The sequence below is a fragment of the Curcuma longa genome, chromosome 12, assembly GCF_044706935.1.
Source record: "Curcuma longa cultivar G26 ecotype Majalengka, Jawa Barat chromosome 12, ITB_CL_G26_1.1, whole genome shotgun sequence".
In the NCBI taxonomy this organism is placed as follows: domain Eukaryota; kingdom Viridiplantae; phylum Streptophyta; class Magnoliopsida; order Zingiberales; family Zingiberaceae; genus Curcuma; species Curcuma longa.
The window spans coordinates 6813045-6834310 of NC_133872.1; the positions used below are offsets into that span (position 1 = coordinate 6813045).

A 21266-nucleotide genomic window follows, 5' to 3' on the forward strand; every position below is an offset into this window, starting at 1 on the left:
TTTATTTGTTAATTTCTGTTATTTTGTCCATGCGATTTTAATGAATCATTGGCAAGCCAAATATTTTGATAGAGTTGTAAACGAGCTAAGCCAAACTAAGCTTTGTGGTGTTCAAGCTTGTTTGATAAGGTAACCAAGCTGAGCCTAAAATGAACCAAACCATTAAAATGATTGTTTAAACTTGATTTGCTTTCTTTTTTATGAGCTTGAGCTTAATTCGTTGGATGTTATTAAATTCTCAATTCAAGCTTATTTGATTGTTTAAAACTTTTATATTTTAAGTTTGTTTGGTTGATTATTGAGTTCGATAATACAAATTTGTTTGATTATTTTGAAAGTTTTTCTATTTATTTAGTTTGTTGATAAGAGTTATATTCTTGAACATAATTCAAGAATAATTTTCATGAACATTGTTCACGAATGTTGTTCACAAATACTGTTCACGAATGTTAATGAGCTGAACACATGTGTTTAAGCTTATTTAGTTTAACGAGTTGTTTAAGTTTGATCTTTTAATTGATCTTATGTGTATTGCACGAGAACATAAACAAACTTTTACTACGCCGAATGCCAAGCTTGTTCATGAACGTTCGGTTCATTTACTACCCTAATATCATTTGTGACCAAATAACAACTAGAGATTTGTTGGCACTTGACTTGGTTTACTGGTCACATTTTTGTCATACTAGTTGAAAATTTCAATTTGACATGATAACTTATAGATTTGTATTGCCCACCTCATCTCAGCTTCTTGATTTATTGTAAGCAACAATTTAATTTTGCTTCAAATAATTGTTATTTTAATTTGGTACGGTTTTATTTGAGACAAATTTGGGTAAGACAGAGATTGTTTTTGTTTTCTACGTCCCTATATGTTTGTGTGGTGAAAAGATTTATGTTTTGTATATATTATTTGTTCTAAATGATGGTGAAACTATCTTCTTTGTTTTTACTGGATTTGTTGATTTTTGTATGATATTCAAGTCTAGAAATGTGTCTAAATTTATTAATTTCACTGCTTGATACTATGCTGTTATAAACCACTTGTATTTTTTGTTCAATGGGCACATCAGCTTTGGATGGTTAGTATGTTCATTTTATGAATATTAGAGATTTTATTTTACAATGAATGGGCATAGCTTATTTGATGTTACTTATGGTTTCTTGTATCTATGATTTTGAGCTGAGTGACTTTACATTTAGTTGATTGACAATGTAAGACTTATGCTTCCTTTCAACCTATGACTTACTCTTAAGTTTAATTTTATGACAACTAATTCAAAAGGTTTAACCCTATAAGGTACTGGTAAAGGATAAAAATTATACTTAATACCCTCCTTCATGTATCATTGGGTGGATTGGAGTAACCCAACATGTGGTTTGACTTACATGTCATCTTTTTTATTGAAGACTAGCACAACCTTTTGTTGGGCACCTTAGTTTTTTGATTGGTAGACCTGTTAACCCAAAAGTAGAGCCATTTGAGAAAAAGTTAGTTTGTAATTTTGTATTCTTAAGATTCCCCTTGTGTGGGAGGGCTGATTAAACTGGATTGGTCCAAGTCCAACACTTGGACCCACTAAACTCCACTGAGAGCTTAGTTTTGTTTTCTTTTCATATTTGTTGCTCTGTTTTAAACCATAAATATGACATTTATACCTTAAGTTTAGTTTGACAATCATTTATTTAATAGCTTGAGCTAATGGGAAAAAAAGAATTTATACTCGCCTATTTTTAATAAATTGAACTATTGTTTGGTATAATCTTTTGCAATGTGACCTATTTTCAGTGTTAATGATTGTATGAATCCATCTCTTGTCTCAAACATCAAAACAAGATCAATATCATAGGTCGTAAAGGCCAAAGATTCTTGACAAGTACATTCAACTAAGTAAATAAGAATGGAGTCGAGTACATAAAACTTTTTATTCCTCCCTAATAAAACAACATGATTGAAGGACAGTATATAGACTCGATTGAAGGATGTCTCACAAGATGTGAAAGAGTTTCCTTTTGCATCAAACTTTAACAAAGCATTCAATTAGGTTATATGTAAAACTTCAACAACTGTGAGTTTCCACAAATTGTCAACTTCTTTGACTCTCCTATTCTTCCAAAAGATTAGAGTTCTTAAAATCTTGCCCTTTTCCTTGAAGAAGAACAGTTCATTAGCTTCACCTCAACAACAAGCGTTAGTATAAACTTCAAATACTTTGCAAAGTAAGTTATTCTAAGTTATGAGGAGGAATATATGCGTCAACTTCCTTATCAATCGTTCATTCATCTAGAAATCCAGAAACAAGATTATGCAAGAAGAGATGGTGTTTAATCTGTGCCCCTATTGGATGTTAACAACGAACTTGAAAGGATTAGAGTTGATGGCTTTACCCTAATTGTGACCGAGGAACATTTCCAGTAGTTACAGGGCACTCAGAACAGACTGCAAAATGTGACCTGTCTAGATACTCTGGACACTGGGAGCATTGGGAGATTTGGGACATCCCTTGCCTGGATCAATCTCTGTATTTACTGGTAAAATATTTTATGCTATGTTGTTTCATGTGTTCTGCTTTGTGATTATGTACTGGATGCATGACATGAAGTTCTGCCATGATCATAGATTATATGATGTTAAACTTGTTTCACTATGTTTATCATCATGATGCAAGGAATTAAATTCTATACAAGCATGTTATTAATTGGAAACGAACTTGTTGGCAAATGCAAGTCTACACTAATTGATGTAATTTGTTCTTCACTTGGAAATTATGCTGGTTTAGATTGGATCCTTTTGGAAAATCCTTGCACACTAGTTGTAGAATACCTTAACATGAGGAGAATTTATGTGCTGCTGCTATTATAAGTCAACGTCTGCTTGCCTTGTTTTCTTTTTTTCTGCATGATCCTTTTGCTTTTTGAAGTTTTTTAGATTCAAAAGATTGTTGAAATATATGTTTATTGGACATTAAGAATATGATCTGATACCATGGAAGGAATGAACTTGATTTGATCACCATCGAAGTTCAAGATAGAAAAATTACGAGGATTGATAAGTCATCCTTAAAATCTTGACTAGAAGCTATTCTTGGATATATTTTAGATCGTTATTTCAATGCCTATTATGTTTTTGTTTTGCTTGTCGATTCTATACTTTTATGTCATTTTCTCTAATTCTTGAAGGTTTAATATGTCTTAAAATCTTTTTTTCTGCAAAATTAACATAATAGTTTCACATATTTTTGGCAGTCCAACAGCCAAAAAAGACAGTCTATTCGCAATATCGACCTGATCCCAAGAAAGTGGCATTTTCTATGCATTACTCACAGCATAGGCAGGACATTTTCTGGAGGTAGCCAGCTAAGGTGTTACATTGATGGTAATCTTTTATCCTACGAAAAGTGCAGATGGGTTGACTCCGTGAGTGTTTCTTGTTTTCTTATAAATTGTACCTACTTGTTCTGCAAAATAGGGTTTGGCTTATTGTTAAGTTTGACTGGGTCATCAATTGTTCCCAAAACTTAAACCATTAGAAAAGCTCACTATACTTTTATATTCTCAACATCCCTTGTGTGTTTTGAATGGAACTGGACTGATTGTCTCATGCTCTCACATGTTGAGTTAATTAGCATGAGGGTTATTTAAAATGAAACATCCTATTTTCGTTGTCTTTGTGTTGCTTTTTTTTTCCTTTTACTTTTGTTTATTCTTTTTTATTCTTGATGATTCCTTTCTTCCTCTCGTTTTCATACTCGTACTTGTTTGTAGTATATTTTCTCTTATTTTTTAGTCCTTTTTCTTAACTATTTTTTACTTATTCATTATTTTTTTCATTTCATTGTTTTCTATCTTTTTTTAATCTTATCTTATATTTATTTTTCTTCTTTCACTGTTAAATTTTAAAATCTTTTTGTTTCTCTTTATTAGAGTTATCATTCTTTACATCATTCCTTTTGCTTTCTTCCTCTCCTACATCATTTATTCCTTATTCCATTCTCTTCCTTTTGCTTAATTGCCCTTTTACTTATTTTTTTATTTATGATTTTAATCTCTTCTATCTTTTTTTTTAGATTAGGATTTGAACCCATCGGGTAGAAGTGGAGACAAAGAGATGAGTGTTCAAAATGGGATCGATTTGGGTTTGATTTTGTCGAGTTATGACCGAACTAAATTATAAATGGTTCAATCGTTCTAAAACAATTAAGAAATTTCTTTAAAAAATCTTTTCCCTCCTCCCGTGTCTTTTCTCTTCCATGCACGCAGCAACGACCATATGTCACATCTCTACCGCTTTCCTTTTGCTATTTCTTTCCATTGTTTTCTTCTTCTTCTTCTCTTCTTTACAACAACCCTAATCCTTCTTCTTCTTCCAACAACATAGTGACCTTCCCAAATTCCCATTCTCCTACTTTTTTCCTTTATTGCTAGCAGCCCAGCAACCATAACAGTAGCTCTGTTTTCCAGCAGCAGTAGTGTTTTCCGTCCTTCTAGCCCCCTCCCAACTGCAACAACATCTTCTACTTTCCCTTTCTTCAAGCAAGAGCAAGTTTTTTGTTCTCTTTTTCCAGTGAACAACCCACTCTTTTTCTCCTTCCTTCTCGTCAACATCAGCTGATTTCCTTATTTGCAGCTTATTATTGTTTTTATTTTATTAATCAAATCATGAAATTTATTGTTAGTTCATGATTTAGCCTAATTTTATATCTAATTATTTAAGTGTTAGTTACCTCAAGCTCCTTATCAAGCTAAATTTTATTTCTCTTCTTTTTGTTATGTGTAATATTATGTTCTTGTAAGAAAGTTACACTTAATTACTCATGCAATTTGCACTACCGAGTAGCCTCGGAACATCATATGACATTCTTAGGATGCTTATTATGCTTTAGTTTTTTTTATTTGCTAACACATCCTATTCTGTTGGCATGTTGCTCTATGCATCAAAGGGTTCGGTCACGTTAGCCCAAGTCAAAAGAGTTATGATTCATAAGGTATGAGCTACCTTTTTATGCAAATAATGTCAAATATGATCAGTGATTATAATATTTTCCTCTAGTTTCCCATGAGATAAAAAGTTAATTTCCAAATGCTAGGTTCCTATGATGCTTCTAGCTTTTCAGTTTTACCAACAATGAATACTATGCCTCTTAGATATTTATGGCAAATCATTCTAGTGACTAAGAAAGATGATTTCTACAATATTGAATTATTATTTGGCGAAGAAGATATGATTATGAGCTTGCAAAATGTAAGAGAATGGAATTGAATTGTAAGATACGAGAAAATTTTAGGGTTAATCATAAATAACCCTAATTGGTTAACAAGGTTTAAGGGATTAATTGGTCATTGAAAGCTTAATAAATAAAGGATTTGGGTTTTAATTGAGTTTAATGAGGTAACCTAATTAATTTAAACCTTTAGCCTAACTAAAAGGCTAATTAGATGAGTCCATTTAATCCCTATTTTAAGCTAAATGGATCAGCCCATTAAAGATCAATTAATAGCTATTACAATAGCCCAATTAAAGCCATTATTGGTTAAAGGATTTAAAGGTTATTGGATTAAACCCGTTAACCCACTAAGCCATTAAACCCGTTAAGATTGCTTCTCCCACCCGCGGCGTTCCCAAATCGCGATTTCGCGATTCCTCACCGAAGCTGCGATATCCCTCTTCTTCCTCTTTCGCTCGGAACTTCTTTCTCTCCACGCCGAGCACCGAAGCAGTGATCCCCTCTCCACACCGAGCGTCGTTTCCTTCAGTCTCTCCGACCTCCCTTCCAACTCAGATCGAGGGCGCAAGGATGGCCTCATACCAAGCCACCTCCGCCTCTGAGAGTGTCTCAACCGGTGGGATGTTGTAGATGATGGGGACGCCCCTTTCAACTTCCGGCGGGATGCTGTAACACGGCGTCTTGGCTGGTCTCCGGCGTCTGCAACCAGCAGGTATGTCGCCCCTTGTGTTTCCTGATTTTCTTGCCTTCGTATTTTTTTGGATCGCGGGATGCTACTGATAGATTTTGTGCCGAGGGTTCTTGGATTGTTTAGATTCGTTCTGTTTGGTTTCAACAGCTTTGATTTGGCAACGGATTGGGAAGGGGTGGAGATGGAGAGCAAGAATCCTAGGGCAAATTAGGTGTATCCCTTTCCTTACATTCAGGTAGGAATGAATCAGAACTTGGAATTGGAATCAGAACTTGACAATTTGAGCTGGATTTCTTGGATTCTAACTGAGGTAAGAATCCATACATTGAGTTCTTTCTTGGATCTATATTTTGTTGCTGTTTGGGTTTCCAGTGTTGTTGCATCTTGATGAAATGGAGACTTGGTTTTGGAATTTGTTAGAGTTCTCATTGGGTTGCGGCAGCAAGGTGAGGAGGAACCGAAGCTTGGTTAGGGCAAAGATTTTTGATCAGATTTGAGGTAAGTATGGCTGGTTAGTTTTGCATGCTTTGTTTCATTAGATTTAGTGGTGCTATTGGATTTAGGATTTCGATTGATTTAGATTGAAATTCAGAATTTATTGATTAGTATGGTTAGGATAGGATTATTAGGATGGAGATTTATCTGTTGATGCTAGATTGCTTGGTTAGGTTATAATTTATTTATTTGAGTTATGTGATTAGATTAAGTTAATTAGCTTAGTTAGGTTAATTAGGTTAGGTTGGTTTAAATCCGATTAGAGTTAATGAAATTAACTCGTGTTTGATTAACATGAGTTAATTGAATTATGGATCTAATTGAATTTGGGTTATATGTAGATCTTAAATTTATTAAGATCTATATATTTATTAATGGATATTGTTTATTTCTTTTGTAGGTCCTTGATTATCGATCAGCTACTTAAGAGGATATTTCTGGGAGTTCTAGGATTTAAATTATGATATATCAGGTGGGTAATTTATTATATTTGATAAATACAGTTCTTTATTTTTCCAGTGCATGATTCTGTTGTAGTCATTGTAGTTTGATACCTTGATGTTACTCTTTCCTGTTATTTGTATACCTTTTACATTACTCATGTTTATACCATACTTGTTCCTATGCCTGTTGATCTTGGATCATTAATCTTGCTTGTTTCTATCATTGATATGACATCTGTGATCCTTATTGATATAGTTCTTTCCTTATGATACCTGAGATCATCATAACGTATACCTACGCTTATTGATTAGTATGGTAAGTGCTGATTACTATGATTTGAGCATCTCATCATGATGCATGATAACGATTGTAAATTCCATTGTTGTGGGTCTATCGTGATGATAGATGACTTAGTTGTATATCTACATAGGTGGTTATTATACCCTATTTCCATCATGATGATGGCGACTGTATGGCAGTGTACGCAGTCGACGGCTGTATGGCAGTGTACGCAGCCGAGTCGATGATTTGACCTCAACACTAGATAGGGGTGGTACTCGGAAAGTACATGGTTGGTACGTCGGTGATGAGTATTAGAGGACAGATATCGGTCATAGGATATGTAGCTTTTCATAGCTACGGGATCACCGGACGCGGAGCACTGATCCCTGATTTAGATCACCGGACTACTTTACTGTAGGGAGCGGAGTACTGATCCCCCGATGCCGGCCATCCCAGCCTCAGATGCTTGCACGAGTGCTGTAGTGAGTGGGGCAGTTGCATCATGCATATACACATCATGTGCATGATATATATGTATTGGACCGTACTGATACTGCATTTTGATTGTCTACTTGTTTGATTCTTGACTGTTGCACTATGCTTGACATGTCATTCATATGATGCATTACATGAGATCCATGTTAGTTGTTTATTATCTGCAGATACTTTATTGATACCTTGTTGACCTTTGATATGTACCTATCCTTTTGCTATTTCTTTTATTCATGCACTGTCTTTCTATATTACCCACTGAGTATTTTACTCACATCTTTTGGACCCTGGGATTTTTCTGTCTTCCCAGTTATCAGGTAGGAGCTTACAGAGGATGCCAGGGATCTGCCAGCTACGCCATCTCACAACGACGGGATTTTATGTGTGTGTGATGTATTGTGGTATACTTGTGATACTTGTTGTGTTGTTGTTTACGATTCATAGTTTCGGATTTCCGACTTCGTCTTGATGATTATGGTGGATTTTCACATGTAGTATTTCTTGGACTCGTATCCATTGCATTGGACTTTATTGGATTTATGTTTTCGCTCCTATGATTCTGAGTTTTGCGTATCTGACGAGTTTTCTAGCTAGTAATTGTGTAGGATGTGTATGTGGCCGTGTGGGTCACCTTTTACTTCTGTTTAGTATATAAATCCATATTTTGTAGTATGGATAGGCCGTGTTGGCCTTTATATATGTGTGTATATAGGGAATTGTCAGGGATACTGGGGAGGTGTTGTCGAAATTTTTCGGACGGCTATCTCCCGGGTCGTGACATGAATTAAGCAAACTTTTTTCACTTTGTACTTTTACTTTGGTAGATTTTTTGTTAATTCTTCACAAGACTTGTCGTATTGTTGTTTCTTGTTCATCATTCACTGCAAATTTAAATTAATCGATGTGTGGATCATTTGATGTTATTCTATTAATATTTGCTTAGAGCATATGTATGAAAGATATGGTTAGGTTTTGCAATTAAGCTAGTCTTATTTTCATTACTTTATTTATATAGATCACCAACATGAACAACATCAGAGATGACCTATTCCTAGTGTGGAATAAACACTTATTATATAGTTGCGCTTCGTTTTGTAGGCCTCAAGTCATTCGACGTTATTTTTAGTCCAAGTGCAGATATCCTTGTTAATTCACCAAGTGAATTCTTGTTGAAATGTTAACTTTTTTTCAATTCTCTCCGAATCAGATTAAGCAATTTGTCTATATTTTCAATTAGTTTTAACGGATAGGTCTTTTCCCCCTTACTCTTGGCTATGTCATTTTGTTAACATTCTTTTATACAGGATCATCTGTAAAGAATTATTTGACAATGTGATGGTATGCACTGTTAATTTCATATCGATATCAATAGAGGAGCCCTGCACTTCAATATGCATTTAAAATTTACACTTCATATTTTTTTCTGTGCTATCCCAGTTTTATAAGGTTCGGGCCACCGAACAGTCAAGTTTGAAGGATCATAGATAGAACCGAGAAGGATGGAATGGATGGGATGAGGGAGATCTTGGATACTGATATTGAAAATCTATCGTACGGAATAATTTCCCTTATTAAGTGCCCTTGTCGTTATTGTCAAACATGAGAACCTTGAGAAAAACATAGGTAACTATGCTGGGAGATCTCCAGCACTTAGTGTTCACTGTTACTTTCTAAAAAGGAAGTTCATCAAGAATAATTTGCATGTATATTCATTTTACATACTGTTCTACATTAAAAAAGATAATTTACCGAACAGTTTGAAAAATAAAAAATATTGTATTCCACTACTTAGCTATTTATAAGCACCCACTTCTCCCTCATCTCACTAAAAAAACCCTTTTAGGAAAACTTTTAAATAGCTGAACTCTGAGTTAATGGTGTTTTACACTTGGCAAGGCCAATCATATAGTGCAATAGAAATGAAACAAAATTAAAACATGCTCCTCCCTTTCAACAAGCTGTTATATATGCACATCGGTTCAATTTGAACTTGCTTATTTTCAGACAACTGTTTATCAACTTAGCACTCCCTTTCAACAAACTGTTATATATGCACATTGGTTCAATTTGAACATGCTTATTTTCCTACAATTGTTTATCAAATTAGCAGATAGTAGATACTTGCGATTTTAGTTATTATCTTAGCTAGTAGTTTGAATAGAGCTTGGCATGTCCTGAGAAAGAAGATATTAGGCATGTCTTCAATGAACCTGGTCAATTTTTTTTATTGAAGTATTTAACTATGATATCCTTGTGTTTATCTTGTTATAGCTTTGGGCAAGATGTTTCAGAGAGTATATAAATATTCTTCATTATGATTTGTGATTTTTTTTTATGGAAGTTATGATAAGAAAAATGTTAAGACGAGAGGGAAATATTTAATTTAGCAGAGGAATCAATTTCAATTTTTCTTTTTGTTTTTTTCCTTTTGACAACTTGTGCTAAAGTTGAACAATTCTTGAAAAAAAATATGCATTATGATATGATACATTTGGATAATTTGCTTATGTTAATCTCCAAAGATCTTCACTTCTGTGGGAGTATCCAGTGGCACTTGAGATGGGAGTTTCGAAGTAGGTTTGTGATGAAGGTTAGATTTCTTTCTCTTCTCCCTTTTATTGCATTCGATTGGCAATGCATCTGATCGATTGGGTGATGTCCTAGTTGTTTTGATTCTGTTCTTGAGTAGAAGAACAGTGGCAAGGTAGTGTTTCTGTTGGAGGTAAATCTGGATCCGATTAGGTTACTTCTTTGTTTGGTTTGATTCTTGGGAAAAACTCTTGAGACTATTGGATTTAGTAGTCGATTGGAGTGGTTCTGTTCTATAGGATTCTATTTTGATTAAGAGAAGAATCGGGCTGATCTAGGGCTTTCAAGACTTTGAGATCTTGGGGTAAATTCTTTGAACCCTTATTTGGTAAAATTGCTATGTTATATTATTAGATTATTACTGTTGAATTGGGTTCAGTAAGTTTAGAATGTTGATCTGTTGATTAGGATTCTGTTCATGGCTATAATAATTAGAAAATTTGTAAAGCTCGATTAGGTTGTTTACTATTAGTTTTGGGTTCTTAGAATTAACCTAATGAAGTTGTATTTGGTTAAGATATTGCCATTACGGTTCGGTTATTGATTCATGATCAATGAATTGGGATTGGTTTATTGAATTAAATGGCGCTATTGGACCCTAATGGAACTTAACCTAAGATGAGGTTTGGTTGTGAATCTTACTAGGTTTCAAGTGAGTTAGGTTGAAACTAGCTCTAATCCAATTGGATTGATCTGTTTCAAACCATACTTACAACTATAAACCTAATTAGGTAAGATTAACCTAATGTGGGTTTAACTTGGGTTGATTTAAGCATGAAATTAATTATATTAATTGGTTAATATAATTAAGTAATTAATTAGTTAATTCATGTTAATAACAACCCACTAATTAGATTAGTCTAACCTAAGTTGGATTAATTAAATAGAATTAATCTAACTCTATATTGATTAGGGTTTCTTGGTTATATCATTGCATTTAGGATGGTTTTATTTTTCTTGTAGGACCCTAAGCGATTATAGGAGTGATATATACGAGGGTATCTGGGGGTTCTATTATTTAACGTGCGAGATATCAGGTGGGTAATTTACGGTATTTGGTCAATACAGTTCTTTTCTATTTTCAGTGCATATTTTATTCTCTACTGTTGTAGATTAGTCTCTTATCACTTTCCTCTTCATAAATGTGGACTAGACACTTATGATACTCATGTTTATACCATGCTTGCTCTTATTCCTGTTGATCTTGGATTATCAATTCGGTTGTATGAATCCTTTGACCTATGGTTTATTGTTCTTATCCTTGCTTATGTTATTTGTGATCATTATTGGTTATAGTTCTTTTCTTGTGATACCTGTGATCATTAGGACTTATTACCTATGCATGTTGATTAGCATAGTAGAGGTAGATACTGTGATTTGATCATCGCATCATGATGCATGATAATGATTGTAAATCCCAATGTTGTGGGTTTATCATTCTGGTAGTTGGCCTTTAGTGGTATTTCTATATAGGTGGTTATTATACCCTATTTCCATCACGGTGATGGTGGCTGTATGACAATGTACGTGGCCGAGTCGATCTGACCTTGACACCGGTTAGGGGTGGTACTCAGAGAGTATAGGGCTGATACTCGGGGACGAGTATTAGAGGACAGATATCGACCATAGGATGTACGTAGCTATATATGACTACCTACTTTGGGTCACCATGCTACTTTATTGTAGGGCTGGAGCTATGACCATTTGGATGTCGGACATCCTCAGAATCATATATATACATGAGTGTTGTAGTGAGTGTAGACAGTTGCATCATGTATATGCGCATCATGTGCATGATATATATGTATTGGACCACACTTATACTGCATTTTGGTTGTTTACCTGATTTACTCTTGATTGTTGCATAATGGGTGGCATATGCATTACATGAGATCCATGTTAGTTGTTTATTACCTGCAGATATATTATTGATCACATGCTGATTTCTGGTTGTATCTGTTCTCTTGTTATTGTCCTGCACTGTCTTTCCTTATTATCCACTGAGTATTTTTATACTCACTATTTGAACCTTAAGATTTTTCTATCTTCTCAGATATCAGGTAGGAGCTTACAGATAAGGCTAGAGATCCGCCAGTCATGTCATCTCACAGTGAGGACTTTAATTATTTTTGTGTGGTTGTATATGTTGTGATGTGGTATCCTGTGTGTAGTTTGTCTACTTTTTGTAGTATCGGATTTCTATTTCCTATCTGTGATTTTGTCGTTGTATTCCTTTACGTTTCTGCATTCGTAACTTCGGACTTTCATTATTTTATGAGTTTATTCATTAATAGTTGTGTAGAATTAGAAATTTCTTTTTTATGCATGTGTAGGATGTGTAAGTGGCCGTGTGGGTCACCTTTACTTGTGTAGTTGTATAAATCTATATTTTATAGTATGGATAGGCCGTGTGGGCCTTATATTCATGTTTGTATTTAGGGAATTGTCATGGATACTAGGGAGATGTTGTCAAAATTTTTCGGACGGCTATCTCTCGGGTTGTGACAATTTAGTGGTATCAGAGCGTAGGTTTATGTTCTGTTTGCTGCATTTTTGAGTCTATCTGATACCAATTTAGAAGTCTTCATTATAAAATCAGACAAGGTTGAAACTTAATTTCACCATCAGAATTCACTTCTGGGAGATATTATTGAGGAGTAAATTTGTCACCTAATTTCTTCTTTAAATACGACACATGAAACATGGTGTATTTTAGAATGTTATGGAAGCTCTAGGCGATAAGCAATAGATCCAATATGCTCTAGCACCTTATAAGGGCCGTAAAATTTTGATGACAATTTCATAGAGGTTGAAGTACGGATTGAAGCCTGCTTGTATAGTTGAAGTCTTAGAAAAACCCAATCTCTTATTGCAAAATCTCTTTCTGAATGATGCTTGTTTTCATTCTTGCTTGTGCATTACAAAAGTTATTTTTTAAAAGTTGCAATATTTCATCCCGCGTGTAGGTTTTGGTCTACTTGATGTATGTTTATTAATCCATGTGCATATGAGTTAATCGAGGGTGGTGCACAACCATAATCTGCCTCAAATGGTAAAATTTTAGTAGCTGAGTGGTAGGTCGTGTGGTACCACCATTCTGCTCACGGAAGCCAATGAATCCATTCTTTTGGTTTATCACCAGTTAAGAAGCATAAATAATTCTTTAAGCATCGATTAACCACCTCTGTTTATCCATTCAACTGTGGAAGATAGAATGTGCTAAAATTAAATTTAGTGCCCTGTAATTGAAATAATTCCTTCTAAAATTTACTCATAAATACCGAATCTCTATCAATGACAATAGATCATAGTAGCTCATATAGTTTGATTATGTGGTCAACAAATGCTTGAGCAACACGGGCAGCTATATAAGGATGTGATAACAAACAAAAATGGACATATTTTGTGAGGCGATCAACGACCACTATGATAATGGTTTATCCTTGTGATGATGGTAACCCATCTATGAAATTCATGGAAATGTCTGTCCATATTTGTTCAGGTATGGTAAGGGTTTGAAGAAGACCCGAGGTTGCTACATTTTCTCCTTTGTTTCATTGACATACATCACATTTAGCAATAAAGTTTTTTATTCTGGTTTCACATTTAGGAAACCAGAATGTCCATCAACTGGTGAAGAATGAAATTCCTCTAATATCACTCTCTTTTCCACTAAGTTCATTGGAAGGAAGATTCTATCTTTATATCGTAAAATTTCTCCATCCCAAGAATAGCGGAGTTCTGACGATGAATTATGTAGCCTGCTTTGAATGAGAGCTTGGGTAGATGAACATTCCTGTAACTCTCATTTTATATTGTTCAAGTTCTTGCAAATTACTAAAGATATATCAGCAAACTTCATTTGGTTATGAAGGTGAGATAAAGGATCAGCTACTGTATTCTGTTCCCTTCTTATAAATGATTTCATAATCATATCTCAAGAGTCTCTTTATCCATTTTTGTTGATCCATGTTAGAGACACGTTGATCTAAGATGAACTTAAGCCTCTTATGGTCAGTTCGTATTTGAAAGCATCGGTCAAGGAGATAGGGTCTCTATTTTGTAATAACATATATGATAGCTAACATTTCTTTGTTGTAGATAGACATTTATTGATGTAGGAGAGATAGTGCCTTGCTAATAAAAGCTAATGGTCGCCTGTCTTGTATAAGAACCGCTTCGATTCCAATTCTGTATGCATCGGCTTCAATAACAAATAGTTTATTGAAATCAAGTAATGCAAGAACGGGTGTTGTCATCATTGCCTCCTTTAATTTCTGAAATGTTTCTTCTACTTCAGGACATCATCTAAATGTATCTTTCTTTAATAAAACTGTTAGTGGAGCATTGATCTTTCTATAATTTTTTATACGTTTTCGATAATAATCTGTGAGATCCAGAAAATCACGTAATGCCTTGATATTCTTTGGGATGAGTCATTCCTTCCTAACTTGTATTTTGGAGGGATCAACAACTACTCATTTTTAGCTTACAATATGACTAAGGTATTCCACCTTACAATAAAACTGTTAGTGGAGCATTGATCTTTCTATAATTTTTTATACGTTTTCGATAATAATCTGTGAGATCCAGAAAATCACGTAATGCCTTGATATTCTTTGGGATGGGTCATTCCTTCCTAACTTGTATTTTGGAGGGATCAACAACTACTCATTTTTAGCTTACAATATGACTAAGGTATTCCACCTTAGTTGTCCCAAAGTTGCACTTATATTTTTTTACAAAAAGAGAATGCTCATGCAAAAGAGTGAGTACCTTATAAAGGTAGTGCAAATGATCCTCAAATGATGAACTATAAATAAGAATGTCATCAAAGAAAATCAACATAAATTTACGAAGATAAGACCTGAAGATATCGTTCATCAAACTTTGGAAGGTGGAAGGTGCATTCGTTAAGTCAAACGACATGATTAAAAATTCATAATGACTCTCATGGGTTCGAAAAGCTGTTTTCGAAATATCTAACTGATGGATTCTTATTTGATGGAAGCATGAGCGAAGATCCAACTTTGAGAAGAATTAGGCATCTCCTAATTCATCAAGTAATTCATCAATGACGGAGATGTGATACTTATCTTTTATTGTAATTTTATTGAGCGCATGGTAATCCATGCACATTTGTCAAGTTCCGTCTTTCTTTTGTACAAGCAGTACTGGGGAAGAATATAAACTTACACTTCGGCAAACGATACCAGCTTGAAGCATCTCCTGTATATAATTTTCTCAATTTCCTCCTTTTGAATGTGAGGGTAGCAATAAGGCCTAACTAACATTTGCTAGTGCACTCCTGGGTATTAGAGATATATAATGATCACGTGAACGGGATGGAGGAAGTTCTTTCAGCTCAACAAATAACTTGAAAAATTTTGAAAGAAGTGTCTTTAATTCTTGGAAATTATATGATGTACTGATGTGGGTAGTTTTGAGATGTTTTATTTATATACTTTTTATTCCCTTGCTTGTTGTCACTCACACCCATCAAAATTAATTAATTTATTTATTTATCAAACTCCTAATTATCGCTAAAGTAATATAGAAAGGTCCGGGTCGTCTCTCTCGGACTCAATGATGGAAGCAGTCCTAGACATTTGGTGCGGGATTTTGTTATTGACTTTATTCACTCTTAACTATTTACAAAATTCAATTATTCAAATTAAATTCTATAATTTATAATAACAAACAATAACCAACAGTCATATTTACAAGAGCATACAACTTAAAGAATGATCTATCACGTTACAACAACACAGCAATAACAAATCCAATAGCTTATTATAAGACTTACATTTATTCACATGAGTCAATATACAATATGAAACATAACATACAATATGATACAACTTATACACTAACCATATACAATGAAGAATCTATGTACAACCTAATAACATGATATAATCATAATACACGATGACTACAATTGAATCAACTAGAACAAAATAAACCTAAACAATAACAATAGCATACATAATATACACATCATGCAACCTTTACACAAATTACTGTACAATTTAATTACAAGATCAATGAATTAGTTAATCAATACAAACCATCATACAACATGAACTATACATCCTATATACATAAGGCTATACAACATCTAACTCATAATAATTATACAAACAATTACAATCTAAACTCTAAGATACATTACATAGTAAACCAAACACGCTTTACATTAATCACACAAGAATTATACAAATCAAACAACTTATACAAGCATGTTACAAGTTACACAACACATTATTAACATCATGCCACAACTAATACAACCTACTTTATTTAAAACCAAACAATTTATTCATATTCACAATCAAGCAACTTATTCAAGTTCACAATCAATCACAAGACTTATTGGTTAGTTACAAGAACTGAAACACATGAGTATCACCCCCCCCCCCCCCCCCCCCCCCCCCCCCCCCAAGGCATACAATTACATTGGAATGTCTCTCACAACCAACTTCGTTAAATTCGATAAACAACCATGCACAAACAGTTCACCTCCACATCCAACTATCCAAACATATTCGGCACAACTCCATTGTTGTTCATAACTAGCCTAATGGACAACTTTATTCATTACAATTAGTACAAGATGTTCAATACAATTCAACCCATTCAACTCCAACAATTCTCAAATTACCACAATTCTTAACCAAAGTCCAACAATCAGTGTTTCCCACATAACCAATCCAAATACAATGAGAAAGGCCACATTCTATTCACATGCCATCTGTTTCCAATTTATTCACTATTCAAATCATCTAAACACCACAACCAACTTGAAAGGAAACTCAAATCAGCATTAATCATTGGGGGGGGGGGGGGGGGGGGGGGGGGGGGGGGGGGGGGGGGGGGGGGGGGGGGGGGGGGGGGGGGGGGGGGGGGATTTTGAATCAATGAAAACAATTAACACAGGTAAGGAATGAAACATCTAAGGAAACAGCGGAAGGAATTTTGAGCTAGGGTTAGGGATATATCTTCCCTCAATGGCGCTGGCACCACTGAAGAGAGGAGAAAAACAGAGAAAGGGATGCGGAATGGTGGTGTTCCTGGACCAGCTCAGAACAAGGGTACCAGCATCGGCGGAGTCACGCCAACAGGAACGAATCTCGCCAGAGCTGGACTAAATCGTCTAGAAATGAACGGAGAAACCAAGATCTGGATGCTCCACCTCCTCTGCCCGACACCTGCCGTCCATGAACAGAGAGAATCTGAAAATAGAGGAAAATGGAGTCCTTACCTTGCCCTTTCCCAGTGGATGAAGGATGATCGGCGCCAAACAGAATCTCCCCCGCCTTCGAACCACGTCGGCAAGTTCCTTTCTTGCTCGGAGCCAGTGGATGCGGACGCGACAGAGGCTCATTGGATAACCACTCACAGCTACATCCCTGTGCTGAAGGTCGTCATGCATCGGAGCTGGATAACCACTCACAGCTCTGTTTCGCGGCGACGGGGACTAGGGTTTCGCCTCCGAACCACATCGGCGAAACCTTGCGGTGGCGTCAACGCTCATCAACCGGGCTCAAGTCGCCCGTCCTGTGCTGATCGGAGGAGAAAGGAGGCGGTGGAGGCTTGGGGAAGATGATGAACAATGGAAAAATCACGATGGAGAAGAGTACAGTAGACGCGATCTCGAGCCCCCCTTCGCTTGTGAACCGGAACTGCGCCTTTAACCTTCGCGTGAATCAGCGAGAAATGATGAACCGGTGCCGCTTGAACCAACTTCATTAAACCGGGTTTATTGAATGGGCCAGCTGTAGGGGCCGAAATCAAATTGGATCGGGCTGTATTGAATTGGGTTGGGCTGAAATTGGGTTTAGCTGATTTAATTGATTGAGTTGAATTGAGCTTTAGGTTGCACTCGAGTTAAATCCAACAGCTTAAATAAAGCCAATTTTGCATCTGATTGAACCAAATTGAATCTGAATGGACCCACTAGAATTGCAATTGAGTATTATCATTCTTTTCATTCTAATTCTTGCAAAAATCAGAGATCACAAAATTAATATCAATAATTACCAAAAAATCATGAAAAAATAGAATGAAGGCATAATTTCATCCAAGATAAGAATCAAGCTCAACAACCCAATTATTGCATGAAATATAATCAAAAATATTTACTCGGTAAAAATGTCAATTATCAAATCCCCCACACTTATTCTTTCACGTCTCGTGAAAGTAAACTAATATACATTATTTTCTACCCTAGCAATATCAATCAAATCAGAAAATCACAACAACTAGTTAAATAAGAGTGTCAAATCTTAGAAACCCAAGCAATCCAGAATTCAATTTTCACATGGATCAACAAAATAGCAATTTCAATTCACCCAGAATAAACTAAGAATGATGACAAAAAATCTCACAGGATAAAGAGTGTGTGGTCACTCATCCTCATAATCGTATAATTAGTGGATCTCTCTTAAGCTACTTATGGTTCATGCACTACCATATGCTTGCTCTTCTTCTAATCTCCACCACTATCATATGCATAAAGTTGCAAAATTCATAAAGGTTGCAAAAGAATTAATGAATAAGGGGACAAAATAATGTATATAAGGGGAAAGAATGAAGATAATAGATAAAGAATACAAGTGGGAGAAATGAGAAACAATGAATTACTTCATAGATAAGTCAATGAATTCATGCCTAGTAAATATAAAACTAAACTAGTGTGAGGTAAGCTAATAGTGAGGGAACAACTCTAAACTTCTCCTACACTCTAAAACATATCCAATACAGCTTCTAGGTAGAAATAAAAGTTACAAAAATTTCCTACCAATTATCCAATGAATATCACCAACTTAAACTTTATTCTTATTTTTATTTTTTTCAAAAAGAACTGAATTTTTTTTTCATTTTGTTTTTTTTATTTTTTCTTTTATGTTTTTTTTTTTTTCTTTTTTTTTTCGATTTTTTTTGAATTTTTTTTGAACCTATCTACAAATGAGTACAACAAAATAAAATACTACAAAATAAAAAAGAAATCCTATCTACAAACAAAATGATAGTCTGTCAATGGTGAACTCTCTAATCGCACCCCCACACTTAAATTTTTGTCCGTCCCAAGCAAAACTCTCATCTCAGCATTCAAGGTTCCCAAATCCTATGATAAAGAATGAAAGAGATGATAAGGAAGAAGAAATGACAATGAGAGATGGATTATTCAATAATCTATACTAATAGGAAAGAATGAATGAATAAAAAAATAAAAGAATAACCTTCATGAAATTATGCAACCTCATGGTAATGTAACCTCGACAGAATCAGAGCAAGTTCTAGAGTGATATTTACCACAAGTGCCACACAACAAATAATTCAATAAGGCTTAGTCCTCACTAAGTAAAAATAAGTCATCATTCTCAACTATTCAAGGTAAAATCTACCATTAAGTTGTATCCTCACGCAATCCAAGAACTCTTTCATGTCTATGAACCTCTAAAACTGACAAACTTAGATAACTAAGTTATCATACTTCCTAAGATGATCAAGTCTTGCAGGGGGAAAATTTATTGTGAAAGAATAATAAATAAATAAATATACACATCCTAAACTAAATTATTTATTTATACACATCCTAAGCTAAGAAAGAATAAATAACAACTATATACATCCTAAACTAACCAAGCCAGGTAATATGTACAAAGAAACAAAACAAACAATAACTATACACATCCTACTTAACATAAAAGAAACAAAAGAAAATAAAGCAAGTATATACAACACAAGATGAGATAGATTACTCCTCTTCACCGGGAAAATGGATTGTTGCAAGAGGAGTCCCTTGATTCCTGATCGCTCTAGGTTCTCAACTCTGCAACTGTATCCAGTTCTTCAACAAATGAGGAAAGTGATCCTAGGGATGTTGTTTCCAGTGCAATTCCCTACACTTCCATGTACTTCTCCAATATAGAAAAGTCACAACAAGCTTTAGTGTCACTGAAACCAACAACATCCTCCAAATAATTAGAACAAAAGAATTAAACAATTACAATAAATGAATGAATGAATAAATAAATAAATAACATCAATCAATGAACAAACAAATGAATAAACAACAAATGAAATGAATAAACAAATAAGAACACCAATATACTGTCTAAAATATACAACAATCAAATGAGTCTCAAGCAACGACGCCAAAATTTTGATATGAGTGTTTTTGGGATGTTTTATTTATATACTTTTTATTTCCTTATTTGTTGTCACTCACACCCATCAAAATTAATTAATTATTTATTTACGAAATCCCTAATTATCGCTAAAGTAATATAGAGAGGTCCGGATCGTCTCTCTCGGACTCAATGATGGAAGCTGATGGAGTCAACCCAAGTGAACAAGTTGCCCAACAAGCTACTCTTGATGTTGTTGATGATCCATTATGCATCAATGGAGGCCCAATTACAAGAGCTAAGGCTAAGAAGATGAAGGAAGCACTTAATATGCTAATTGAAGATGTGAAGGCCAAAATTACAATTGAAGAAGGTTTGACCAAGAGCAAGTCATGCGGCTTAGTCAACTTAATTCAAGCCTTGGATGGGCTTAAGTAGTCACTTTGTCTCATGTTTATGTAGTAGAGATATGTAGGCTCAATTTAGGCTCAATTTCTAGCTTTATTTGGGTTGTAATGATGCCACAAGCTTAAAAAGGCTAAGTAGTCTACATAGGCCTTTACTAAATGGGCTTCCTTTTGGCCTTTTAGGGTTTTTAGGTCACCCTATAGCTATAAATAAAGTGGGTGACGGCCACACATGTAACTTTTGGCATATTTTCAATCTAAAGCATGGTGAGGCTCTCACTTGTTGGTTCTTCATTGAACTAGAACTTATCAAGGCATCCCCTTGTGGCGTTCAAAGACTTATCAACCTCCATCCCAAGGTTGTGGCGTCTTCTCTCTTCTTCTATACCAAGGTTCGACTTTCTTAAGTATCGGGTCAAGGTTTTATTCATCTTTTTTATCGATTTAGACTCTCCTTCTTTCTTTCTTCAATTAGTTGTGGGTTCTTGAGATATTTCTCTTTGGG

The 21266-nt window shown here is 34.9% G+C and overlaps 1 protein-coding gene and 1 long non-coding RNA gene across 2 annotated transcripts in view; both read left to right on the top strand.

Moving 5' to 3' along the window:
• The window catches only part of LOC141843151 (uncharacterized), a 105672-nt gene that overhangs the window by 51236 nt on the left and 33170 nt on the right, over nt 1–21266 (top strand). Inside the window, exons 10-12 of the mRNA XM_074731185.1 lie at nt 2289–2532; nt 3247–3362; nt 4941–4985. The gene's annotated coding sequence lies outside the window, so the exon portion shown is untranslated. The remainder of the gene's footprint in view (nt 1–2288; nt 2533–3246; nt 3363–4940; nt 4986–21266) is intronic.
• Nucleotides 5629–12488, top strand: LOC141843599 (uncharacterized). The gene is made up of 7 exons (XR_012603037.1): nt 5629–5937; nt 6064–6226; nt 6337–6414; nt 6812–6883; nt 7940–8030; nt 11182–11255; nt 12272–12488. It is a non-coding gene; the product is annotated as an uncharacterized LOC141843599 (long non-coding RNA).